The sequence below is a fragment of the Panthera onca genome, chromosome D1 (assembly GCF_046562875.1).
Source record: "Panthera onca isolate mPanOnc1 chromosome D1, mPanOnc1 haplotype 2, whole genome shotgun sequence".
Lineage (NCBI taxonomy): Eukaryota > Metazoa > Chordata > Mammalia > Carnivora > Felidae > Panthera > Panthera onca.
This window is the reverse complement of record NC_138348.1, coordinates 45,973,115-45,994,839: the sequence shown is the minus strand read 5'-3', so window position 1 is coordinate 45,994,839 and position 21,725 is coordinate 45,973,115. Positions and strand designations below refer to the sequence as shown.

Sequence of the window (21,725 nt, the reverse complement as noted above, 5' to 3'; positions counted from 1 at the left end):
TGGCCAGGTGCTGTTCATCCAGGTCAAGATGGAGAGAATGCACTTTTGTCATTTCTGCAGGCATGTAGCAAACCCAGCCGGGTCTCAGGTATTCCAGATATGAGCGATGTGCCGATTGCGCAAGGCTGGAAGCATTGCTCACCCAGAGATACAGAGGCCTGCCTGCCCCGAGCCCTTTGTTCTCCTGGTTGAAAGCAGTTAATTAGCAACTGTCTCCATAGCAACTACCTCATAGTCCAAAAACATTGTCTAGTTTTTCAGTTTAGCTTATCACACTGTTTACCTGAAGGGCTTTTCACGGCTCGGAGTCTCATTTGAGTTGGCGGTGTGCCCGTTGGAGAAGTGAATTGTCAAGACAGAAAAAACACCATGGTAGCCAGAAGCCGGGGGGCGCCTTCTCCCTAACATGACCCATGCAGGCTCTGGGTTCCGTGAAGACAGGAGTTGCGAGGGCCTAGCATTTTCACCTGTGTTTTTTGGTTTGCCAGAAAGCTGCCATTCTCTCCACCAGGCCCTGAATGAGGCGGATTTCCGCCCCCCCCTTTCCCCGGGAGGCTCTCTGAGCTTTCATATTCCCTGTTTACGGCCTGTGTCTGTTATTAGTCATCTCGAAACCCTCGGTGCTCTGTGCACATTCGAGGAAATTTCACTTCCCTGAGGGTCTTGGTATTTCTGAAGGTCCTTGGATGAAGGATTATGAGGAGGCCTGTGAATTAGTCAGGGAGGCTTTGTTTTTAGTCATAATGAGGAAGGGCTTCTCCTTACCTGTGGCTTGAAGTCGATCGTGTGTGAGCAAAAGAGGACTTCACGTGGCTCGCCGGTAAATAGGAAGGGGAGCTCTGGCTTTTCGTAAGCTGGGCCACAGAGATAATAATCGTCATGGCTTTTGTTGATTGAATGCCACTGTGCTGGGACTTGGTGGAGCTTCAGCTCACATCCGCAAAGGGAAGGTGGGAGGCGGGTAGGGAGAAAGATCCCACTTTCTGAATGCCTGCTGTGTGTCCCTGTCACGGAGGCAGGTCTTTCACAGAGTGGGGTCCCCTGGACCCCTCACAGCAATCCTGCAGACTACGTTCACTCTCACTGTGCTGAACACTGGAGACACCAGTGTTCTGAGGAGCCGTTGCCTGTTCAGGATTGTGGAATGCCCGCCCAGGTCTGTTGGTATACAGGACACAAGCTCTTGCCTCCGAGGCAAGCGGCATTATAGATGCGGGGCCTTCTGACTCAGGATTTGGTGGTGAGGCTTTGCCCATAGCTGGTGAAAGGCTCGGTTAGGAGGTATGAGTGACACATGGCAGTTTTCTTGCTAACTCTTGCCCGAGGGGGGTGGTTACAATATGGCGGCGTATGTGTGTAATCAGATGCCTAAGTTATGTCCAGAAAAATCACGAAGCCCAGGCCTTCTGTGAGGTCTTCTCAGGTCCAGTGATAAAGTAGTGGAATTTTATCTTTAGGCACATGCACCAGAGCCCAGGTACCTAAGGAAATGTCTCTCTCTTCAAAGTATTAATCTGGAAAGACTGTGCCTTTTGACGTTTCCATTCTTCACACCTGAAAGAGGTCTTAAAAAGGGACCTCCATGGGAGAAAGTGCTTTCCAAGCTTGCAGCATATGACCTTGAATTCTGTTCAACAGAGCATTGTTGGGCACTTAGCTCCTATCACTGTGGGCTGAAGAGTGTGGCGTTTCTCTTGTGGTCATCACTTGGACCTAGCATGGATTCACTAAGAACGGCTCCTACCAGGTAGTTTCTTTCATAGCAAAGCTAATAGAGCAGAAAACTGCAGTTGATGTAGAGGATAAATAAGGCAGTTTATCTGATTTTTAGTGATGTCTACTCTGTCGAAAATAGACCTGTCCTGTGTGCTCCATGCAAGGGCTCTGATTCTAAAGTGCCGTTGGTTTAACACCTAAGGCTAATGAGCAGGTGGTAACATGGGAGATCATTTCCTGGCTGTTGCCACCATATCTTGTGTCCCAGCTGACATCTGTACGGCGGCCTGGTGGAGATGACATGAAGCTTGGAGAGGGTGAGCATGCTTGGTGTGGGCCTGAAAAAGTCTGCCCTTGCCGGAAAGTGAATCCATCTAAGAAAGAGGATATTTTAGAGGAGAGAAGGTACCCAGAAGTCCCAGCGTGGACAGTAAACATGTGACTTGGCAGTATTACGTGGGTTTTGTTGACTGTGAGATTACAGTTAAGTTCAAAAAAGTGGCCTCTGCGGAAGTGAATGTTGTCTCGGGCTCTGTTGATCGAAGAGAAGGGGATGCTCACCATATTCGATGATGCTTGGAGTCGGGTGTTCTGCTTTCTTCCTGTTTTCCCCCCTTCCCTCCCTCCGCCCCTCCTTCCTGTGTACTCTGTGCAAGGCACCTTTCCATGTGCTGGGACTACAAGGGTGGACACAAAGAAAGCTGCCTTTAAAGGGAACGTAAACATTGTGGAGCTCGTACAGAGAATGATGAAGAGAATAGAAAATCACACGGTACACAGAATCATCGAAGGGATTGGGGGTGTTTGGTCCAGCTTCGAAAAGACTCTCAGAGATATGAGACTTGTTTTCAAATATGTGAAAGATGCTCATGGGTCAAGAGGAAGCAGTTTTGTCCTGTAGACCCTAATTATAATGGAGGCAGTCAAATACTATTTTCTAATTGTCCTACCAACATGGACTTAGGCTTCTGTTCCAGGTAACAGGGAGAAGTATTCAAGCAGGGGTCAAATGACCATTTGGTGGTTTGCTGTGCAGATCAAATGATAAAGTGAGTCTCCTTTAAAATTTCTAGTCGCACAACTATGGTCGGAGAGCAGGCCTGTTATCTGCATGGAAGGCAGATGCTCGCAGTGGAGGAAGATGGGTGTCACATTTAAGATGACTTTTTTTTTTTTTTATTGCTTATTTATCTCTTTTGGGAGACAGCTGAGGATGATCAATTGAGAGACATTAGGACATTTGTAACTATAGTTTATGAGATGGGCACTTTTCATTGCAGGAGGATCCTTTTCTTCAGAATTCTAGCACAGGCCCAGTTCACGATAATTGTTACGTCATCATTATATACTGCGGGGGTCTTCATTCCTTTCTGAGCCCAGAAGTAAGGATCGTGTAACATATATCCTGGCCATTTAAAAAGGCTTACAAAATAAAAAGGGGGGGGGGTGCCAGGTGGCTCAGTCGGTTAAGCGTCCGACTTCAGCTCAGGTCATGATCTCACAGTCCGTGAGTTCGAGCCCCGTGTCGGGCTCTGTGCTGACAGCTCAGAGCCTGGAGCCTGCTTCGGATTCTGCGCCTCCCTCTCTCTCTGCCCCTCCCCTGCTCATGCTCTGTCTCTCTCTGTCTCAAAAATAAATAAAAACATTAAAAAAAAATTTAAAAGGCATTACAGTGATTATATAAAACAACCTTTTATGTAGAACCATTCAAGTTGAGGTCTTAGGTCTCTCCGTATTGAGTTTATTTCTTGTGTCTTCAAAATGCTTGTCCCTAAAGACGGTACAGATTTCCATGCACGGGACACAGAACAGTGGTCTTTTTGCTCTTGATAATTATTTACCATAGTTTTAAGACAACCCGGGGAGTTTTAGAAATTGAGACAATTTCTGCAAAATCAGGCATTGAGTGATCGGATGAAGATAAGGAGTTTCAGAAACTTGTTGAATCATTGATTCACCCTGTACCACCCAAAAAATTGATCTAGTTAAATTGAGTTAGTTTCACAGCTCTGTTTGGTGTGCCTCTGGGTTGATTAGATAGTTTTAGGGAGCTTTTTATATTCTTTCACTAGGAGTTCTGCTGACCGGTTTTTAATACCTGAATTGACAGGCTGGCTTATAAATTTCGAAGGTCTGTGTGAACTTCTCCTTAGTCTGTTTACAGTGGTAGCACTGTTGTGTTTGAATGTGACCCGACCTGCCCCTAATATTCATGGAACCTGAAGCAAGAGTAGAAGTGGAAGCTCCTATACCATATGTCTCAATCTTTAAAAGTTTTAAACCAACAAATTATTTTCTCATCTCCTACTCTGATAAATGTACCTTCATAATAACCCAGAACCAGAAAGTTGGGGACCTGTCCCCTTTTGCATCCCACCCCTGGATATGTGGGTTCCCCAGCTGGCATAGGCAAACTCTCCTCCACTCACCACTCCCTTCAACAGCTGGTCACTCCTTGCCCCTGAGGGTACACATACTAGGGACACAAGTGTCCTTTTGAGGCCAGATTCGGGGAACTGGTCTGTGAAGGCCCTCGATGCAGACTGGGGACGTTGGTCTGGGAGTTCTGAAGCCAGAGGTTCTTGCTCCCTGGTCTAAAAGGTAAGAGGATCCCTGAGCAGGCTGTCCCCTGACCTTCAAAGACTTTACCTGGAGAGGAAGAGTATGGTTGAGAGAGGACCGGAGCGGGGCCTTTGAGGCCTACAGTTCCAGTTGGGTGCTGTGGCCTGGGTCTAAGGACAGTATTGAATGCGGGTAAAAACATGACCAATTTCTAACTGACTTTCAAGCTTCTGAGCTTGAAACTGAGTTATTTCAACTGAGTAGTTGGGTTGGCCTAAGTAACGTTTGCCATTTAACCTTATAAATGATCTAAAGATCATAGTATGAGAGTTGAGTGAAAAATAGGTGAGCTCAATCAGGTCGGGTTTGAATTCTATCATATTTTTTAGTTTATAGATATGGGGACCTGTACTGTGAAATCCCTGCGACTGTGAAATCACCTATAAGAATTGCAGGTTATGCCGAACAATCCAAATGAATTGGTAGGTTGGCTCCCGTCGGCAAAATCTTGAGGCTGTTTGGGGCAAAAAATTACAAAATGTAATTAGCAATAAATAATTTGCTTTTCTGGGGAAGCAAATTGCGTTACGGGTTTTTTCTCCCCCTGATAATGTGTTTATTTTTTAATCTCTTAATACTTTCTATTGGTAGCACACCTGATGATTTTTAAGGCATTTTGACCCTTACAGTAGTCCTGCATAGCAGATAGGATTATTTTATAGACACTAATCCAGGCTCAGAGGGGTCTGATTTGATCACAGTCTCACCTGGGGCCCAAGTTTATAGTTGCAGTCTTTTTTTGTTTGTTTGTTTTGTTCTTGGTATTTATTTATTCATTTTAAATTTAAATCCCAGTTAGTTCACATATAATGTAATAATGATTTCAGGAATAGAATTTAGTGATTCGTCATTTACGTATAATACCCAGTGCTCATCACAAGTGCCCTCCTTAATGCCCCTCGCCCCTTTAGCCCTTCCCCCAACCCAACACCCCGCCAGCAACCGTCAATTTGTTCTCTGTATTTAAATCTCTTATGGTTTGCCTCCCTCTCTGTTTTTGTATTATTTTTGCTTCCCTTCCCTTATCATCTGTTTTGTCCCACACTTGGGTGAAATCATGATATCTGTCTTTCTCTGACTGACTTATTTTGCTTAACATAATACACTCTAGTTCCATCCACGTTGTTGCAAATGGCAAGATTTCATTCTTTTCGATGGCTGAGTAATAGCCCATTGTGTGTATATACCACATCTTTATCCATTCAGCAGTCAATGGACATTGCATTTTTTCCATACTTTTTGGGTATTGTCGATAGTGCTGCTATAAACATTGGGGTACATGTGCCCCTTCGAATCAGCACTCCTGTATCCTTTGGATAAATACCTAGTAGGCATTGCAGGTTGTTTTAAAGAATGAGGTTAAAACACTGAACCTAACAGCACAGATAAAAAGGGTATGCCAGTTTTCACAAAAAAAAATTCTCAAATGTGAAAGCTCTCTTTTTTCTTCTTCATAAATTTATTTGGAAGCAGTAATGTTGGCAGGCACATTGACTTGGGCAGAATAAAATAATTTTTTATCTTAGTTTTTCAAGGAAAGTGAAGCTGGTCAACCTTCAGTGTCCACACAGTTCAGTTTCTGCTCGAAACACAGTCTTTATGAAGACTAATTCTTCACAGGATACATGAAAATGTCTCCTTAACCTTAAACCTCAAAATGGTTGAAGACATTACTATGGTTCGGTGTGGTTGGATGGGTTCTTCTTCTTGGTTCTGCCATTTCTTGGCTATACCTGTGTGACATTGAGCAAGTTCTTTAACCTGTCTCCGAATTTTAGTTTTCTCATTCTGTAAAATGGGTTGAATAATAGCACTTGTGTTATAAGGTGGCTGTAGGGACTAGAAAATACAGGTATAAGAGCTTACTTAGCACATAGCAAACTAGTAACAGTAGTCAGTTCACAGAATAATAAATGGAAACTAATCATCATTAGCTCACTTGTGTGAGGAAGGTTTAAGGGTTTACGTAAAGGCGACATTTTATGGTACAAGAACCTGGGGGGGCCTGGGTGGCTGAGTTGGTTGGGCATCTGATTTAGGCTCAGGTTATGATCTCATGGTTTGTGAGTTCAGGCCCCACATTAGGCTCTCTGCTGTCAGCGCACACAGCCCACTTCGGGTCCTCTCCCCCCACCCCACCCCCACCCCCACCCTTCCTCCACTTCCACGATCTGTCTCTCAAAAATGAATAATCATTAAAAAAAAAAGAAGAAGAAGAACCTTTCCACGAGGACCTATGAAAATTACAAAGGGCTGCAAGGAAAATCCCAATGCGGATAATTTGCCTTCTCCTGGAATTTACCTGTTCAGGTGACATAAGTGATGCTTTGAAGCGCCGGAAGTGACCAGCGCTGGATAGGTGCTCAGGGCTCAGTGGTTCCTTTGGGTGCTCCGTCCCTGCCTCCTGTCCTTGAGAGCAGACTGTGGTCCTCACCCATCCCCAAAGAGTCCTGAGTTGCCAGAGCCCTTGATGTGATTGAATGCTTATCCACAATGTGGTTTTGAAGGATGCGATTTTTCCTCTTTGAGTATGAAGCGGAAGAGGATGGAGAAACAACTGGAAGTTTCTTTTTTCTAAGTGAATACAATGCACAGCCTCAGGAAACCGGGGGAAAGGATGAGAAGGAGAATTATTTTTGTTTCTAAATGCCCTATTCATCCCACTTCCCAAGTAACTTGTAGCTATCATTATTTTTAGTGATTTATGCTTAGTAAATCGTCTCGCTCAGGAATAATCAAATACTGGCCTCAGACATCGTCAGGGAGATTGCAGAGCATAGCAGGCACATACAGTAGGGCCTAGAGGGTGCCCAGTTTGGAATTGGACATGGGATGAGGCAGCGGACCGCTAACCCTCCTGTGTCCTCAGGTTAGAGAAAACCCTCTGCTTCATTCTCGGGCTCCACCTTCGGCCACCAGGAACTCAGCTGTACCTTGTGATCTCCCAAGCCCTGCACCCGACAGGTCGGCGGTGTTGTTATGGAAATGCTCCTGAGGCATGAAGGAGTCTTCTTTAGACCCACGATAAAAGGGAAAAATAAAGAAAAGAAAAAACTCCTCTGTTAATCCTAAGTAACTGCTACCAGGTGAAGGCTTTTTAGAAGTGAAGGAGCTTGGGAACTTAGGGACAAATGTATGGAAGCTGGAACATTTTCTCTGTTGGGGTTTAAGCCTGGGAAAATGGCCAGTTTGAACTTAGAGACATTTTCCTGTTTTCTCAAACTAGGGGTGTGCTGGGAGAACTCTGGGCTCGTTGCCCACAGGAGAGCTGAGGAAGCTTTTGTCTTGACCTCTCTGGCTGAGACACATTTTCCTCCCTCTCTCCACGTCCCTCTGCGTCTTTTGAGTGTCTTTGTAGAGTCGCGATGTCTAGTGACTGAAGGCTCTGTGCTTTCTGGTCTGACCAGGAACTGTGCTGTACCTCCCTGGGTCTGGCAATGTCACCAGCAGTGGGTTGATGCCCAGTGCTCTGTCCTACATGCTGATGAGTACAGTAGATAACGTGACTGCAGTATTGTGATTTATAAGGAAAATATATATTTGGTCATGCAGCTGACCAAATATATGTTTTCTTGTATGTCTTTGGTCTCCATCCACAACTCCTGACTCACAGCTCCCCAAACCTGTGGAATTTCCTGTTGAGAGCGACAAAGTTGTCTCTCTTTATGTTAATGAAATGACTTTTGGGCCCCAAGTAAGGATGGGTGGCTGCTGATTGCCAGGAGAACCAACCATGTGATTAGAGGGTTGGAACTTTCAGTCCCATCCCATCCCGATTCCTCCCCACTCCCAGCCTCTGGGGAGAGATGAGGGTCTAGAGGTTGAATCCGTCTTTATTGGCCAATGATTTAATTAATACTGCCTGTGTAATGAGAAGCCTCCATAAAGACCCAAAGGATCGGGTTCCAAGAGCTTCCAGACTGGTGAACATGTGGAGATTTGGGGAATATGGTGCCTTCTGAGAAGGCGCACCCTTTCTCCATGCCTTGCCCTGTGCCTCCCTTCCATCTAGCTGTTCCTGGGTTTTATCCTTTGTAATAAAAATAAATAAGCTAGTAAGTAAGGTGTTTCTCTGAGTTCTGTGAGCTGCTGTAGAAGATTAATCAAATCTGAGGACGGGTTATGGGAACCTCTCATTTATAGCCAGTTGGTCAGAAGCACAGGTAACCACCTGGGCATGTGATTGGCATCTGAAATGGGGAGAGGGGTCAGCTTTGGGGGACTGAACCCTCGACCTGTGGAATCTGACGCTATCTCCGAGTAGACAAGTGTCAGGATTGAGTTGAATTCTTTGGCACGCTGCTGGTGTCCACGAATTGTTTGTTGGTGGGGTGGGAACTCCCTGTGAACATTGGAATTTGGGTGCGGGAACCCACTTCGTCATCTTGGAGGTTTCTCATGAAGTTCTTCCCAGAGCTTTTGGTCAGAGAGGTCTCAGATAGTTCTGTGTCCCTGGCCCTGAGAGACATTTCTTCAGGCTACGGATTCTTCCTTACCCAGTGGCTGCTTGCTGTTAATAATTCTTTCCCTGGACTGGTGAGATGGTTGCTTTCATCTCTGCCTGTGACGCTGGGAGTCATTGGCACAGAGGTGGCCTGGGGCTACTTAAGCGCTCCTCAAGAGGCTTATAGAGGACATTTTGGAAGCCTTCTCAGCATCCATTCTGCTCTTCTTACCAAAAGCACACAGGCTAGCCTTCCCCTGTGTCCTTTTTTTTTTCTTTAGTGTTTATTTGTTTTTGACAGAAAGAGAGAGAGAGAGAGAAAGGGAACACGAGCAGGGGAGGGGCAGAGAGAGAGAGGGAGAGGGAATCCCAAGCAGGCTTTGTGCTGTCAGCGCAAAGCCTGACGTGGGGCTCGATCTCATGAACCATGAGATCAAGACCTGAGCTGAAATCATGAGTCAGATGCTTAACCAACAGAGCCACCCAGATGTGCCCCCCTCCTTGGTTTTTTTATATCATTTGGGAGGGGTTGACCTCACTCACAACTACATAGGTGGGCCATGATTGACATAAGCCAAACAAACAGCTTCTGTCCATGGGCAACTAGTTACCCAGTCAGAGCCAGTGAAATAGATGAGATTTTTTTCTTGACTTCTGAAAAAGTAAATCTTTTTTTTCGCCATAGATTTTGGTTGAGTATCTCGCATTCTGTGGATGGTGTGTGAGGACATGAGGTCTGTAACTATGGTAGCATTTTTCTTTCTAAGGAACCTATGCATGTACTAGACTGGTTGGAACCAGTAGCTAACCTAGTAGGGGACAGCTTTGTGATGATGTCATCTGAGCTGCTGGAACAAGACTTCTTAGTTAAAAGAACCACTAATCCCCCTTCCTCTGTTCTTTGCTTAAAAGCCAGTTTTAATTGTTTCTTGGAATGTGGTAACCTGATACGAAGACTCTTCCTGATGAGAATTTGGTGAAGAATTTCCAACAAGATCTTTCCAAGTCCTTATCATGAGTGGGCATCAGCCACGGCAGGTGTATTCAGGGCATAACTCCGACCTCATGCCGCTGGGGGGGGTGGGGGGGGGGAGAGGTCAAGGCCAGAGATAACTGTCTGTGATTCTGGAGAGAGCCAGAGGTGGGACCCAGAGGCCCAGGGAAGTGCTGAGGAAGAGTGGGTTGGAAGAGAGCCGTGGGAAGGTTTGGACTGGTAGTAGGGAGTGGCCTTGTTCCAGTGGCATCTACCGAAGATCTCAGGGTGGATATATGTCATTAATTTGCCAAAATCCATAAAATGTCCAACAGCAAGAGTGAACCCTAATGTAAACTATGGACTTTGCATAATAATGATGTATCTGTGTAGATTCATTAATTGTAGCCAGTGTCACTCTGGTGGGGGGTGTTGGTAATGGGGGAGGCTATGCATGTGTGGGGGCAGAGAGTACATAGGTAAACTCTGTACCTTCTACTCAGGATTGCTGTGAACCTGAAACTTCTCTACAAAATAAAGTCTATTTGTCTATTTTTTTTTTTTTTTAGTTTTAATGTTTATTTTTGAGAGACAGATACAGAGTGTAAGCGGGAAAGGGGCAGAGAGAGAGGGAGACACAGAATCCGAAGCGGGCTCCAGGCTCCAAGCTGTCAGCACAGAGCCCGATGCGGGGCTCGAACCTACCAGCCGCGAGATCATGACCCGAGCCGAAGTCAAATGCTTCACCGACTGAGCCACCCAGGCTCCCTAAAATAAAGTCTGTTTTTAAAATAAAGTTCCCAGGATGGAGGTGTTGGTCCTCAGTTGTCACAGCCCGTGTGTGTGTGTGTGTGTGTGTGTGTGTGTGTGTGTGTGTGTGTGTGTGGTGGGGAGGGGATGGAGAGGTCCAATTTCTATCCTGTTTGCAGAGTCTGATTGTTATAGATGTATTTCTCCCAAAGAGATCTCTACTTTTTCTTTCTTTCTTTTCTTTTTTTTTTTTTTTTTTTTTTTGTTGCTTTGTGAAGCTCTTGCCTCTATGCTGAGAAGAGCCCCTCACAGCTCATCTTGGGGTGTGACAGTGACACACACCTGTGATTGGATAGACCTCACGCTCAGCAGTGATACACTGGCCAGAGCTAACCACAGGGCCGGGGCCGTGCTCACAAATACTCTCTTATGATGCACACGGGCTTTTGGGCTTGTGGCTTTGGCCTGGTGGTTGTGGACGGAGAAAATTGCTTCCTGGGTTTACAGGGAAGGTAGGGGGATGGCCCTCTTGTCACCACTTACGCAGTGAGGGCTGCCTGGTGTGGGCACAGGAGGACGGATGTGAGGGACAGGCAGGATTTCAGGGCTTTGCAGCGAGGTGGCTGCGTGGACAGGGTAGAAGAGGACATCCTCATGCAGGGATAACCCCTCCTTGCTGTTCTGTTGACATTAGAACCCGAAAAAGGTGGGAGTGAAAAGAACACTTACCGTCTGTTGGTCCTGGGAAGACGGAATGATTGAAGGTATTTGCCTCTATCCTGGGGGAGTCTCAGCCTCTTACAGACAACAGATCTGTAAGAAATGTGGTCAGGGTTAATAGAGGGACAGATGCACGTTGGCATAAGTGTTTAAAAAAACGAAAAAGTTGTATTTATTTATTTATTTATTGTTTAATGTTTATTTTTGAGAGAGACCGAGCATGAATGGGGGAGGGGTGGGGGTGGGACACAGAATCCAAAGCAGGCTCCAGGCTCCGAGCTTTCTGCACAGAGCCCAAGGCAGGGCTCGAACCCTTGAACCATGAGATCATGACCTGAGCCGAAGTCGAACGCTTAACCGACTGAACCACCAGGCACCCCAAAATGAAAAAGTTTTAAAAAGAATTCTGAATGACTACCGTTAGCCAGTCTTTCAAATGTAGTATCTAATATGAAACTTAGGAAACTTTCCTAGAGAAAGTTTAATCTTGGAGATGCTGGAAGCCCACAGCTTTTCTTGACCTCCTCTTGGTAAGGATGAATCCCCTAGATTCAGGACCAGAGAGAGTCAGCTGCGTATCTTTACTGAGTCAGTCTCTTTGGGGAGGTGGTGGCTGAGTGCTTTTCTGGGTTCAGGAACACAGAGCCACAGAATCACCCCTAATGGGCCTGAGAGCAGGTCCTCTGGATACCCAGCGAGACTGTGAACACAGCGGTAACATAATAGAATAATACCTCTGACAGCACATGGCCAGGCTGGAAGGAAGGGCTCATGTGCCAGCAGGTGTCTGATATAAAGGAAAGGGTTAGTGACCAGGATATTCTGAACCGAGAATCAGGGCACACGGTCTGTCTCAGCAAGGTGAGTCGGGGCAGAATCGCTGGTGTTTGGATGTTCCATCCAGTGGGCTCTGCCGGGCGGATGTGGCCCCAGAGGAGTAACTAAGCCAGGTCGCAAGAGCCGGCCTGGAGCTGGGGGTTCAGTCCTGGGGAAGATGTTCCTGAGCTGAGGGTGTTGGGGCTGTGGAGGCAGTGGGGGCACGCCGGGGGCTCCCTGCGTGTCCCGGCAGCAGCTGCTACCACACTGAATGCTTGAGAGGTGGAGGGTGCCAGGGAAACCTGTTGGGTGCTTCCCCCCCGCCCCCCTACAGAATACTAGAAATGCTATCTTTCAATCTATTGTTGAGGGGATCTCCTTTAAGGGAGCTTTAGGAGAGCCCAAGTCGAGGCTCAGTGGGGACAGAGGAGCTGTTGAGGTGAGGTGAGCACCATGAGCCACATTCTGCTCTTCCGCCCCCCATGTGGACTGTGCATCCCAAGTCTGGCCTGGGAAAGTAACATTTCCCACAGCGCGTGTGTGTGTGTGTGCACGTGCACGCACCTGCATGTGTTCCGTTCCTTACGGTGGTACTTTTGATAAGCAGTGGAATGTTAAAGCCAAGAACTGTGCTTTTCATTTCTGGAAACGAAACACGAGAAGCTCAGAGGCCTCTGACAAGTTGAGAGCTGTGTGACTTTGTGAGAACTCCTTACCTTCTCTGGGCCTCCGTCTGCACCTCCTTCGCAAGGAGCCGCGATGAAATGATAGCCCCCGCTTCCCTCCTCGGTGGTGCCAGAGGACAGCACGCTGAACTGTAAGTTCGCCTGGGACCTCCACGTTTTGTTCAGGTTTAGCCGCCATGCTGGTGTCCTCTCCTGCCTCAGGCAGCGTCTTGAGTCCCCGCCCACGGTGGAGGAGACAGGGTGGGGTCCAGCCTGGTCCGGCTCTCTTGGACAAGGTTGAGAGGTGCTAGCCACAAGTCTGAAGCCTTGAAGAAGTGCTACAAGGAAGGTGTTTCTTTCCCCGTTGGCACGGCCTCCAGGTTCTCGACAGTTGGACACAAACAAACCGTTCTGGAAGCTGTTTCTCATTCCCCTTTGCCTCCTGCTTGCTGCCCGCCACCCTTGCTGGTCACTGGGGCTGACGTATGGGGAGGAGTGGAAAGTGGCCGCGCTGACAGTGTCTGTCATTGTTTGCTCTCTGTGGAAGGAGGATGTCTGGCGGAGGGAGAGACCGCACTCTGGCTGTTGAGGCCTGTGCTAAGGCTGCAGGGTGCCCCGGGTGCCCCAGGGGTGCACAGGGGCTTCTGTCTTCAGAGGGTAGTGTCCTGGGCCACTGTTCCTGTGTTTGAGTGCTGGTTCCACTCTTGGAGAGTTTGCTCTCCTTGGAAGCAGATAGGGATGTAGCCAGTGGACACCTTTGAAGGCGGCAGGGACGAATGGGAGAGGGTGTGAGGGCGCTGGCCAGCTCTGAAGGGGTGGGGTTGACATCCTCGGGTCCCCCACCTCCCCTTGAGCCCCTGCTGGCCTGGCTGGAGAGCTTGTATGGAGGAGGGGGGCTCTGGGGCTGGGCCAGGGAGAGTACTTTTGGCTTCAGGGAACCTGAGGAGCTTGTCCTCATCAAGAATCGCCAGCAGAGTGGAGGGGAAGTCCAGGCCAGAAATGATTGACAAGTCCGTGAATAAAGCAAGAACAGTGGGGAACATTTGTGCATGTTGCCCCCCTTCATTCCCCAGCAGCAGGAAGGGCACAGAGGTGTGGACAGGTTAGCAAATTTGTCACACAGTGAGAGGGCCGGGAATTCTCATCTCCAGTCCAGCCGCCCTCTGACCGTCCAAAAGCACGGTCCGTGTGTGTGTCTGCCCACCCAGTCGCCGCTGAATGCTCCCTCCACGTGCGCAAGGCGCATGCTTTTTCCTTTTATTACTCAGGAACGGGCGTCCAGTGCAGAACTGGGCCCCATAATGGCTGCTGACTAAGTGCTTAATGGAGATATTGCTGCTGATAAACCGCAGTTGAAAAGGGAAAGAGGCAAGCAAGCTGGCCAACATCAAAGCCAGTTCTGTTTTATAGATAAGAGTAGCTTTCATTTTGTGGGCTCCAGAGCCCCTGTCCCCAAATCTCGGAGTGAGTTTTAGAATGGAAGCTGTGTCTGTCCCAGGGAGCTAGAAGACAGGCCGGCTGGGGCTTGGAAGCCTTCCTTCCTTCCCAAAGAGCCTGGCCACTGCCCTCATTTGCAGCGGAGACCCTTGGGGCACGAGGAGGGCTCCCAGCTGCCTCTGGAATGAACAGTTCTGCTCTCACCCCCAAGAATTTCCATGTGGTTTTTGTTCTTCAAAATTTTTCATTCCTACTTAACACAGCATTTAAAATAATTCAGAAATCACAGATGTTAACTACAGGAATCTGGGGGCCCCTGGGTGGCTCAGTTGGTTAAGCATCCAACTTCCTCTCAGGCCACGATCTCCTGGCTTGTGAGTTCGAGCCCCGCGTCAGGCGCTATGCTGACAGCTCAAAGCCTGGCGCCTGCTTTGGATTCTGTCTCTCTCTGTCCCTCTCCCCCAACTCCTTCTCTCTCGCTCTCAAATATAAATAAACATTAAAAAAATATATTTTTGAATAAAAAAAACTACAGGAATCTGGAGAAGAGAAGAAGTCCCAGAAATGTAATGGGCCCAAGTTGCAAACATTGTAAAACACACTTGTGTGGCTGGGTGTGCAGTGACTTTCCCCCTTCGTTAAAACTTAGCGATGACGTGAGGTCACGTCCTTGGTCACAAGTGTTCTGGGTGAAAAATGCAGCTAATTGTAGCCAGGTGATAAGTAGTTTTAATGACTGGGTGATAATTGGACTAAATTGTAATCTAGGCAGAAGCATGGGGGACTTGACAGTCGTAGGGCACGTTTGTGTTTGTGTACGTGTGTCCACGCCCGTCTGTGTGTTGCTTCTATGTTGTTCAGTGCAGGGGTGGGGCCACAGGAGAGATGGGGTGTTTTGAGCACAGTGGCCCGTAAGAGAGCAGGTGCGGGCCACACCAACACATTAAAACTTGTTGCCTGACTTAAAGGTTGAAGGATTCTTCTGTCACTGGCTCGGGGGAAAGAGGCAAAGGCAGCAAGTCAGGATCATAAATATGACATAAACCTAATCCATTTCAATTACTGTTTATAGCACTTCAGTTTTGATTTGGCCCTGACTGAAGTCCTGTTCACTTTTCAGAAGATGGATGGTTGTTAGGACCCCAGGCAGGGCTTCTGTTGAGGCCGGGCAAGCTGGTGACGGGCCTGTCCTCTCTCTGTTGGGAGCCAAGTGTCTTTGTGAGCCATCCACCTTCACACCAGGCCTGCTCTTGGGTGGTTCTTTTGTTCTTTGTTTAAAATCGGCATTAATACCATTGCAGCCACGTCGCACCTGGGGCTGCCCACCTTGCTGTCACCCTCTGTCATTCTAGTGCCTGTGTGACCACGTTCCCGCTTGGCCCTCTGGAAAGCCCCTGGAGGGTTCTGGAAAGGCATACTAGCTGTGGTTCAATTTTCAGGACACTGGAGCCAAGACTGTCAGCCCTTTGCCCCTGGGAGCCTCTTTTCTTCTGAATATTTATTTTGCAGGGGATTTCAGGGTTGGCTCAGCAATTGAATGCAGGCAAGTCCTTTTCTGTATTCCTAGTGGCTTACAAGCCCTAAAGTAACAGAAACCATTTGTCGGCCTATTAGGGGCATTTCCACATTGGGCCCCTAGTCTGGGAGATCTGAAAGGTGGCCCTTTGGGTGACTTTCTGCTCCAGGCGATGCTCCGAATCAGTGCAAGAAAGAGGAGAAATGCAGTTTTTATACACAAGCCAGATGCAGGACTCCCAGAGAGGGAGGGAGAATTCACACCCTGTGGCTGTCTTTTACCACATCTTTTGTGCAGATCTCCAGTGCCAGGAAGGAGGGAGTCAAGGTGAAGAAGCCTTGGTTCTTGCTCTCGACACACTCGTGGTTTAGCGGAGGGGACAGAGTTGGGCACAGCTTGCTGTGTAGCGTTCTCACGTGGAGGTCTACAACTGAGAACTGCTGGACCCTCCCTGTTCTTCATCAAGATGCCCTCTCTGGGCCACACGGCTGGAGGCCTGCCAGCCTGGAATACTGTTTGTTCCCAGCTCAGATGAAGGCTCCCCGCCTTTGGTGGAGCGGCCTGTGTGAAGTTCACGTACACTGCACCACTAAAGAGAAAAGTCTGTCCTGTTCACTAGCTGCCAGATCAACAAGAACCTTGAGCCAGGCGGTCCGCGGACGCATGCAAGTCAGAAGACATTTGTTCTTTCTGGCCACCTGTTAATTTTCTTGGAATAAAAGGTACTTCAGAGCGAGGATAGGTTGAGCTGACTCTTGTGTTATCCAGAAGTTAGCAAATTTTACTTTTGAGAGCGGTGGGGATAAACAGACGGCGGTCAGCCAGAAGGGGTACGAATTGCCAGCACTTGGGATTTTTCTATTCTTGTTTATGGAGAGAGAGACTGCCATGGACTTAATTCCCAACTTGTTGATATAGCATACCCTATTTTTTAATCATTTTGCCAGATGTAAACATTTCTTTTGTGAACAGTGAATTAGTACTTGGTCTATCACATTTAATGTATTCTGTGCATGTGAGCACCGGCCTCTTCAAAACTGTCGACTTCATCATCCATGTGCTGTCTCGAAATGAGATCTTGATGCCCCCCAAGTGAATTATGAAAAGCTTTTCATAGTAATATAATTGATCTACTGTTGGCCACACTTATTAAAAAAAAAATCAATGTAACGTGTTAATATTTCATGAGTGCCCACGTTGCCAGCTTCTTGCAATGGGACCAAACTGTAGAGAATGAGAACTGTTTCACAATAGCCCCAGCACACGGACAGAGTGCCAGGAAAGAGAGTTTGGGGTTGACTTGAAAGTTTGAAGTGCACAGGGCCATTGAAAAACAATCCTCTGACTCATGTCAGATTGTTATAATTATTTAATGCCCACAATGCAGCCTTGTCCCCACGGATTTATACTGGAGAGGTTTCTTACCCACACATTGTGGTTATTAGCTGCAAAGAAAGCAGCGTTTGTTTATAGTGACATGGGGTCTATCTGTATGGCAAAGAAAACACTGCAGATTCTGTCTTCTTGTGAAGGAGGCAGGAATTTGGCAGACAACCTATAGGAAATTGGGAGACAGGCTCTCATTACTTTTCATATATGCGGGTGGTTGCCCCTAATAACCATTAAACACCTTTTATTTTTAACCTTTGTGCTAAACCCTTGAGAGAATGAAATTGAGTGCTGACTTTTCATCCACGTGATACTCGTTTGCCGGTGTGCTCCAGAGTGTATGTAGACTTGGAGTTGTCCTACCTCCATTAAACGTGGGGTCACACGCATTGTCTGTGGCACCGCTGTTAACATTTGTGTAAAGAGTGGATATGTTTTGAGCGGTTCTCACATGGCCACATCTAATTAAGCTCTTTCAAAGGACATGGGATTTGGGGTGTGTGTGTGTGTGTGTGTGTCGGAGTCAAAAACTAAAAGTTGAGGAAATAGCGCTTTGGGGGCTCTCTGGGGACATGTCTCGTTTGGAGATCAGTGGTGGTGCTAATGACCCAGAGTCAGGGCGTCCAGCTCCTTGGGAAATGAAAGCCCTTTGAGTCCGGAGGGTGAGTCGAGTCCGGCTCATCAAAACTGCCCTCTGTCTGTGCCTTCCTTGGCCCTCCCCTCTTCCCTCACACGGAACTCTTATAATTGCCTTTGCTGTCAAAGGAGATTCAATATCAATGGGTTTCTCAAGCTTAGAGGGCGACAGGGAGACATTGAACCAGAGTAGTGTGAAATTGTCCTGAGGCACTCACAAGCTGGGGTGTGCAGATGCAATTTATAATTGCACCGGAAATACTTGTAACCTTTATCACGCTTAGTGGTGGAAATGAGAAAATCTATGTGAGTCAGCTTAGGACTGACTTGGGACCCATATAGAAGCAACCGAATCGTCTTAGGTTTGCAAGAGAACTACAAATCGAAAGCAGACACAGAAAATAGGCCAGAGTAACAGCCACTATATTTTGAACCCCAAATTAGGGCTTATGGTATGTTCCAGGCTTTTTTTTTTTAATGTTTCTGGCTCAATAGGAAGTCTGGGGGATCCGTAGGAATTTGGGGGCGCTTTTGATGGTTTATGCAAACTTTGGAATTGGAGTTGTCCCAGAAACCCTGGGATGTGTGTTGACTGAAATACAGAGTAGGGTGCTGAGATGTTGCAAAGGACAAGCCAGTTTCGAGAAAGGTTGCATTTCAGTGTCATCCCCTGCCCCCCCTACTGGGTACTGGCTGGAGGCTGCCCCATCCCTTGCTTGTAGGAAACCCCCAGGGCCTTATGCGGAGGGGAGTTTTTGTTGCTGATTTAAAAAATGAGGTCACCAGAGTATTCACATTATCATCCTTCGTTTAGGCAGTGCATTTAGGTCTTACTTTTATGTGTTTATGTTACATTTCACGGTAGAAGATGTTTAAGAAGCAGTCCTATTTTGTCATCTATTGGCCCAGTTTTAAACCATTTGAAACGATGGGTTAAGAACATGTTACTGTGTCCCAGACAACTAAATGGCATATTGATTTTCTTACCCTCATTGCGAGCTTCGTGAGGACAGGGGCAGTTTCTCATTCTTCCTGGGGTTGGAGGTGGAGGAACTGAGTGAGCATCCTAGCCAGGTGGCCGGGAACTTAGGTCCTTGGAGCTTAGGGCCTGCACAGTGAGGGAAGGAGGTAGAAGGCAGCTTAGAGGGCACCGTGTGCCGTGCCGTGGAATATAAACTTCTCCATCAGTGCAGAGCCGGATGGCAAAGGTTTTAAGTGGGGAAGTATGTTGGGGGCGTGATGTGATCCGGTTTGAATGAAATCTGCCCAGGGCCCTTGCCCTGCAGTAATTTTCTGCAGCCCACAGGACCCTGCTGTTGTGGGGAACGGACAGCTCGTAGCCCAAGAGCCACAGGCGCCCCCTGCCCCCACCCACCCTCGGGGGCATCCAAAGCCTTCCTCTCTAATAGCACTTTGTCTCCTGAGAAGAAAGGCACAGTTGTTTTTCCTTTCTTCCTCTCCTCCCGCCCCCAAAGCGTTCTCCTTCTCACCCAAACCATGATCTCAGACCTTAGGAGTTACAAGTCAGACATGTCACGGAGCTTCTTTGAGATCAGTTGTCTACCCTGGTGATGAAATCGAAACACCCTAAAAGAAGCCTTTGGAGGAGGAACTTGCCAGGGTCATTAGGCATGCTTGGCGTGAGAGAGGAAATGTGATTACATGAAAAAGGGAGTACAAAGTGGTGCCTATTCCATGATTGTGGCTACTGTTCCCAGGGATAAGCCCCAGACCAGAAGGGAAGCCAGGCTGAGGAAATCCCTTGCCTTGTAGGGGCTGGGTAAGTGCAGGTTTCCCAAATTAAAATAAGTTCATCGTTGTAATGACTTTGTTGAGCCACTGATACACTGATTTAAAGAAATCAAAAGTGAGTCATTATAAGATGGCAACAGCGAGTGTGAAAATCAAGCTGAGAACCCAGGAAGGTATATTGTACGTCAGTCTATTTCCGGCTGACGGTAGAAAGGGCTTGGCAGAAGGCAAGTGTTTGCAGCCCTTTGGGGGCTCTGTACCTCCCGGCATGCTTTGTTTCGTCTTTGCCTTGGTCTCTCCACTGCCCTGTCTGCCCTTAAACTTGGGGAAGTGGCCTCCTGCTGCTTTCAGGGTTTCCAGAAGCAGAGCCCCTGTTCTTCAATTGGTCCAGTTCGCTGCTATCCAAAGCCGGAATCTCTGTGGCATGACTTTGTTCAAGGCCCTGGCGTGATGAGCCATTGATGGAAGTGTGTGATTTAACAACCAGTGCTTCTGTAGTGCATGGTGCTTGCTGACTCTGGATTTGTGAATATGAGGAGGCCAGTGTTTTGAGTGCTGGCCCCAGCCCCATCACTTTCTTACCCTGTGACCTTGGCCTAGTCCTGAAACCTTTCTGAGTCTTAGGGGAAAAAAAAAAAGGCTGGATTGGACCACATGAAATGATACATGTGAAAACATTTAGAAATTGTCAAAGCTGTATCCACCTGCAAGAGAATATTTTTATTCATAATTGCATTGTATCTTAATGGGGACGTAGAGGAGGTTAACCTCTTGCAGAGTTTAGTTTCTTCAATAAAATGGGACCATGACTGAGGCCTTCACTGGGAGTTCCCTCAGTATGCAGATGGAATTGTAGGAGCTCCTCTCCGTGGCCCTGGGGTCGGTAGAATGTCTTTGGGATAGAAGTAGGTTGCCTCCCGTGTGTCCTGAGGAGCCTACAGTGTAGGGGTCGTACTAGGTTTAGAAGAGTCATCTGGGGGCGCCTGGGTGGCTCAGTCGGTTAAGCGGCCGACTTCGGCTCAGGTCATGATCTTGCAGACTGTGAGTTCGAGCCCCTTGTGGGGCTCTGTGCTGACAGCTCAGAGCCTGGAGCCTGTTTCAGATTCTGTGTCTCCCTCTCTCTGACCCTCCCCTGTTCATGCTCTGTCTCTCCCTGTCTCAAAAATAAATAAAACATTAAAAAAAAAAATTAAAAAAAAAAAAGAAAGAAAGAAGAGTCATCTGCACCCTGCAGAGGGTGGCCCCTGAAAGGGACACATTGCCGCCTCTCATTTCATTCACAGCTTATCTCTTCGGATTCCACTGGGCCACGTGGGCTGGAATTGTAGCTGCGAGTGAATTACTTTTCTGTGGTGTATCAGGAGTGTGTCCCTAAGGAGATGAAGTTGGTATAAACAGCGTGGGCATCCTGGCTGATGAGTGGGGAGCACTGATACCGGGAAGTTCATCAGGGCTGAGTTAGACTCACTGAACGGGAAATCCCTGTTTCACGTGCGAGTGGAGGTCACACAGCACCAGGGGCGCCCTCGCTTCCGATCTGCCACACTGCGGTTGTGTGATGTCCGTGTCCCTTCCCGGCCCCTGCCCCTGGCGGCTTACCTCTTTGCAGCTCAGCCCTTTCACCCACTAAGTATAGTGGCAAAAACAGGGACATCAAAAGAGACAAGACAAAATGTTAGTAATGTTAGCAATTACTTCTGTGATGGGGAGAATTCTCTTGGGCATAAGAATTTAATGTTTTCGTGGGTGCTGTCTTAGTCTGTGCTGCTGGAACAAAACACCATAGACCATAGTCTCTGCTGTTTACATACAGTTCTGGAGGCTAGAAGACTGAGACCAAAGCACTGGCTTGACTCGGTGTCTGGTGGCGAGCGCTAGCTTCCTGGCTCATAGATGGCGGTCTTGTGGCTTGTCGAGTTCTCCGTGGCGGAAGGAGCACCCGGTCTCTTCAGCTCCTTTGAAGGACACTGATCCCATTCTTGAGGGCTCTGCCCTCCTGACCTAATCACTCCCCAAAGGCCTCACCTCCAGTTACCATCACACTGGGGATTAGGATTCAACACGAATTTTGGGAGGATGGAGGACACACACATTGAGTCCCAGCGTGTACGTTGATGATGTACACACGTTCTATCACAATAACATTTTTACGTAGAGGGGCTTGTTTTAATCCTCGTAGCCACTTTATGCGATGGGTACTGCCATGTTCTGGTGTGAGAGATGGGGGAAACTGAGACACATGGAGGTCGAGTTCCAGAACAAGCAAGCAGAAAAGCTGGAATTTGAACC

At 47.7% G+C, this 21,725-nt stretch overlaps 1 protein-coding gene and 1 long non-coding RNA gene across 5 annotated transcripts in view; one reads left to right on the top strand and one right to left on the bottom strand.

Annotated features, from left to right (window-relative positions):
• The window catches only part of LOC144612936 (uncharacterized), a 39,000-nt gene extending 37,931 nt beyond the window's left edge, over positions 1 to 1,069 (bottom strand). For both annotated transcript variants that reach the window (XR_013550150.2, XR_013550151.2), the window contains exon 1: positions 766 to 1,069. This is a non-coding gene — a long non-coding RNA (uncharacterized LOC144612936). The remainder of the gene's footprint in view (positions 1 to 765) is intronic.
• Positions 1 to 21,725, top strand: part of TEAD1 (TEA domain transcription factor 1) — a 267,977-nt gene that overhangs the window by 126,270 nt on the left and 119,982 nt on the right. The window lies entirely within an intron of this gene.